Here is a 6,000-nt window from a genome sequence, read left to right on the forward strand (position 1 = left end):
TAATTGAGGAAAAAACTAGAATAATTGAACATTTGTGATTTAGAGATGATTTAACATGTCAAAGGGTTGAAAAGTTATTGAATTAGATTGTCACAATGTCATTATCTCTTAATAATTATTGAATGCAAATTTAAAAATTTAAATGAATATAGTAAACTAAAGTTATTTGTATCACAACTTAAACTAATACAAATTTTCATGTCGATCCAAGAAGTAAGACAGCTTTTATCTCTCACTCTCCAAACTAGTATGCAGTTACTTGAACAATCAAAATACTACGATAGTTGAACATTTGTGATTTAGAGATGGTTTAATATGTCAATAGGTTGAAAATTTATTGAATGAGGTTGTCTCTTAATAATCTTCAATGTGAATTAAAAATCTGCATGTTGATATGCATGTTTTTTTAACTTAAAAATGTGGATACTAGTTTCACATGTTGAATAAATAGAGTCTCATCTTTTGTTAAAATGAGAAAACTCATAAATAGGTACAATATATCTGCTCTTTATACAATAGGACAAAAATGAATAAAAGGAACTTAAAAAACGATAAAAAAGTGTCTACTGCAATTTAACAATGTTACAATTGATGGTATTGCAATTTACAAGACTAAAAGGAAACACATACACAAGAGAATGACACTCGAGATTGATAACTTAGTTCGGTATAAATCACCTACGTTTGGGGGACAGAGCGCCCAGGAAAGATAGCTTCACTAAAATCAATGATAAGTAATTACAACGCAAAACTTATCTATATTGAAAGCACGACTTTTTCCTTTGCAAAAATAATAATAATAATAATAATAATAAAAAATAAATAGAGTGTCTCTTATACAACTTTATCACTCAACTAATAACCTATGCTTTCTCTATGTGTAAGACTCATTCTCACTGTGACTTAGGCTCCCCCTAAGTTGTACTATTAATGAAGCAAATCTCAGGCTCCCCTAAGATCAGACTTGAGCTCCTCTTAAGATGTGAGACTCCTTCTCACGTGAGTTGTATATTTTCCTTCAAGACCAAAGTCTCATTTGCTCGAATAGCTTAGGCTCCTCTAAGCTTAAGAATCCCTTCTTAACTGATCTTCTTATTTCTTAATGCAAAGACACAGAACACGTCTTCCAAGCAACACAAGGTTCTGTCGATGCACTCCCTTTTTGACCGACTACACTCAAGTTGTTTATATTTCAGTAAAAGCTTTTTCAAAACAATAATGCGACCAACCTTTTCAAAATACAAGGAACCCTTTAAATATGAGCATCGAAAACACACCAGGCAACTCTAACTTCCATAGCAGTCAAGAGTAAAGAAGGAAAAAAAATATTGGCAGAACGGTACAAATGGAACATCTTTCTTCTTTACTATTTTCTTGACCTTAGGTTTCTATACTTCCTCAACAGACACATCCTAAGGATCTTTTATCAACTAATTTTCTTCTTCCTCAGAAACTGAGACAGAATCATTTTGAGAACTAGGCTCCTCATCAATAACTTTTTGTTCACCTTTTTGCTTCAACAGAAAAATAGGCACATTATCATCAAACGAGTCATAAGCAAAGTCGGGAGAGCTCTTCCTTACATCTTCCTTTTCAAGAGAATTTTCACTATTCTCATTTTTATCAGGAAAATTATCTTGAATTTCATTTCCAGAACATTCTTTATTCGAGATACTCTTATCATCCCACTAATCAGAAACCTTTTGGTTATCTTCTTTTTCAACATCTTCCGACTTATGCACCTCACCAGATGCAATGACATTTGATAGAACATTTAAAGCCTCAGTCTCAACAATTTCAACATTTTGGATAAGTTCATTAATGTTAGATTCCACACCTATTGCAAAGGACTACTTCCAAACAAATTATCTTTTGACGAATTCATAGAAACATAAACCGTAGACTCTTCTAGAAGATGCAAGACATCCCTAATAACAGTAATATTTTCATTCTCAAAGATAACAAGAGGAGGATCAGTACCTGTGGGTTTTTGGGGCTTAGAGGAAAAACAAGACGGTTCAACTTCAATGCCAGGACCCACAAGGTCCTCCATGGTAAGTCTAAGAGAGGTCTCTCCCTTATTCTTCTTGCTTTTACCTATTGTCGAGAGACGGGAGCTTTTCCATTTAACACTAGACACGAACACAACATTTCCTCGACTCAAGGTCTCAACATTAGGATTTAAAGAGAGATTAACTTCCATGAAATTCGATGGAGCATTTCCTTCAGACGAGTCACGAATCCTTCGTCTATTTGCCTTTTCCTTATAGCGCACTATCTTAAATTTTGAAGTATGAGTTCCAGTTTGAGTACTCACCATTTTATTCAGAACCACCAGAAAACACCCACGATCACAAAGGAAGTTGAAGAGAATGTGGCATGCAAAAATTAAAAAACTTCTTTCCTACCAAAACACAACTGTTGAGAGTTATCATAAATATATAAACAGTAAATGCCACACAACTTACTCTAGTTTGCCTCACAACATCCATCAACAAAAGGTCATGTGTCTAGCTTTGAAGAAAGGGCCTTAATCCCTCTGTAGCTCACTTCTAGAGCTTGATTAACTACTATGAATCAATTATACAAAGGCCCAAAGCCGTTCAAAGAGCCTCAAACTGTTTAGCATTGAGAGCCTTTGTGAGTCAGCAATCTAATTTTCAGTTCGAATATCTTTCAAGACAATTTGTTTGCTTTCAACCAATTCTTGGATAAAATGGTGTCTGATGTCAATATATTTCATTCTGTTGTGTTGAACTGGATTCTTAGAAATATTGATTGCGCTCAAATTGTCATAGTACAATGTCATAGAATTTTGCGTGACATCATATTCTCCAAGCATCTATTTTATACAGAGAAGCTGAGTGCAACTGCTACCTGAAGTGCTTTTTCTATCTTTTGAGCTTCCAACCCAATCTGCATCACAATAACCAACTAGAGAGTATTTAGAGTCAAAAGAATATAGAATACCATATTTATATGTGTCATCAATATATTTGATGATTCACTTGGCACTTAGTAAATGACTAGCTTTAGGTTCTACTTGATATCAAGCACGGATCCTAACAACAAAAGCAATGTTAGGCCTACTGGTAACAAGGTAAATTAAACTCCCAATAATACTTCGATATAGACTCTCATCAACACATGACCCAAAAGGGTCTTCAGTTATTTTAACATGAGTGGGAGCAGAGGTTCTCTTTGTACGAGCATTTTGAAGCCTAAACCTTTTTAACTAATCCTTTGCATATTTGCTTTGAGAGATGAAAATTCCATCTTTAAGTTGCTTGATCTAGAGACCCAAGAAGTATGTTAGCTCGCCCACCAAGCTCATTTCAAGTTCAGTCTGCATTTGATTTACAAAACGATCCACAAGATGCTGTGACATTCCTCCAAACACAATATCATCCACATAAACTTGGGCAACCACAAGGCTCCTTTGTTCTTTCTTCACAAACATAGTTTTTTTTAGTTCCCCTTCTCACATATCCCTGTTTAAGAAGAAATTCAGATAAGTGATCATACCAAGCACGAGGTGCTTGCTTCAGGCCATACAAAGCTTTTTGAAGCTTTTATACATAATTAGGGTGATAAGGATCAACAAATCCTTTAGGTTGCTCAACATAGACTTCTTCATTTAAGTACTCATTGAGAAAGACTCTTTTGACATCCATCTGGTAAAGCTTAAACTTGAGCAAATAAGCAAAACATAGGAAAAGTATGATGGCTTCCAGACCTGCTATAGGGGCAAACATCTCATCAAAGTCAACACCTTCTATTTGAGAGTACCCTTGAGCAACTAGGTGAGCCTTATTTCTTCTGACCATTCCATTCACGTCAGATTTATTCTTGAAGATCCATTTGTGGCAATGATATTTACTAAAACAGGTCGTGAGACCAGCGTCCAGGTTTGAAGTCTTTCAAATTGCATCGATTTTTCTTGCATTGCATTAATCCAACATTCATCTTTCAAGGCTTTAGAAGCATTTTTGGGTTCCACAAGGGATGTGAAGCAAATGTTACCAATCGTTTGGAGGTAGTCCACTTTTTTCTTTTTTTCTTTTTTTTTTTGGGTGGAAACGCCAGACTCAACATCTCTTATAATATTACTAGAAGGATGATTTTTCAAGATTCTACTAGAGGGTTGCTTAGAACTTTTATGGTCCTTTTCACTATCGAAACTGTACAGTCTTCAGGATTTACAGACTTGTCACAAGAATTGTTATCAGCAGTTTGTGAGACAATCAATTTAGATTCATTCCTGTCTAGCACAACATCAACATCATCGTCTTTAATCACCTCAACACTCCCTTTTTCTTCATTCATATCATCTATGACAACGTTGATAGACTCCACAACACTCTTTATATGCTTGTTATAGACCTTATAGACCTTGCTGTATGTTGAGTACCTTAGGAAAATTACTTCATCACTTTTGAATCCCATTTTTCTTTGGATCTCAATTAGCTAATATATAACACGGATTTCCAAAAATATGAAAGTAATTGATATTGGGTTTCCTCCCCTTCCAAATTTCATAATTTGTACAATTAGTACTTGGCCGGATAACTATCCAATTATGTATGTGATAGGCAGTATTCAGGGCTTCAACCCAAGAATGATACGGAAGGTTATAAGCATGAAGCATAACTCGAGCCATCTCCTGTAAGGTTCAGTTATTTCGTTTGACAACTCCATTCTACTGAGGCGTGACGGGGAGCAGATAACTCATGATGCATACCTTCAGAGTGACAAGAATCAGGAAATTGATTATTTTTAAATTCCCTGCCATGATCAGTGTGAATAAAAACAATGTTCAACCCTTTTCCCCTTTGTAGTTGGAGATAGAGAGTCTTGAGTACTTAAAATGACTCAACTTTTCTCTTATGAATTTAACCCACGTGTATCTGGAAAATTCATTAATACAGACCATGACATACTTTCCCTCCAAGGCTTTCTACTTGTATGGGTCCCATAAGATCTACATGAATCAGCTCGAGGATGCGATTTGTAACAGTTACTGGTACCTGTTTATGAGGCACTCTCATTTGCTTCCTTTTTGGATTCTCTATATATAGCCCCTTCATAGTTGCTGACATTTGGAAGGCTAATCACAACATTTCTCATCACAGCCTTCTGTATGGTTTTGATGCCAAGATGTCCAAGATGTTTGTGCTACAAAGCTGATATATCCTGTTTAGATACAAGGCACTTATGATTAGAGTATATAGGGGTCTACATATAGTAGCTATTGGTAAAGCGCTTTTCTGTCTTGACAAGAGTTTTAGCATTACATATGACAACACAACCATCTCTTGTAAAGTTTACATTCAACCCCTGATCACATAGTTGACTTATACTGATCTGGAAAATTCATTAACACATACCATGGCATACTTCCCCTCCAAGGCTTTCTAATTGTATGGGTCCTATAAGGTCTACATGAATCAACTCGAGGATGTGATTTGTAATAGTTACCAGTACCTGTTTATGAGGCACTCTCGTTTGCTTCCTATTTGGGATTCTCCACACATAACCCCTTCATAGTTGCTAACGTTTGGAAGGCTAATCACAACATTTCTCATCATAGCCTTTTGTATGGTTTGATGCCAAGACAAAGCTAATATATCCTGTTTAGATAAAGGCACTTTTGACTAAAGTATATAGGGGTCCATATATAGTAGTTGTTGGTAGAGCACTTTCCTATCATGACAAGAGTTTTAGCATTACATGTGACAATACAACTATCTCTTGTAAAGTTTACATTCAACCTCTAAACACATAGTTGACTTATACTGATAAGATTTGGTGTCAGCCCTTTAATGAAAATCACATCATCAAGAACAAGTTGAAGGAACCTTTGACAGTCCTCGAGCAAAAAATGGGATCAGACCCAAAAAAAATTCAAATTTATAGAATAAAGAATTTTACAGCAAAAAAACATCATGCATCTAAAAGATAATTTCAACATGCTTAAAGGAAAAATAACAAAATAAAAAA

Source organism: Benincasa hispida, chromosome 12 (assembly GCF_009727055.1).
Source record: "Benincasa hispida cultivar B227 chromosome 12, ASM972705v1, whole genome shotgun sequence".
Lineage (NCBI taxonomy): Eukaryota > Viridiplantae > Streptophyta > Magnoliopsida > Cucurbitales > Cucurbitaceae > Benincasa > Benincasa hispida.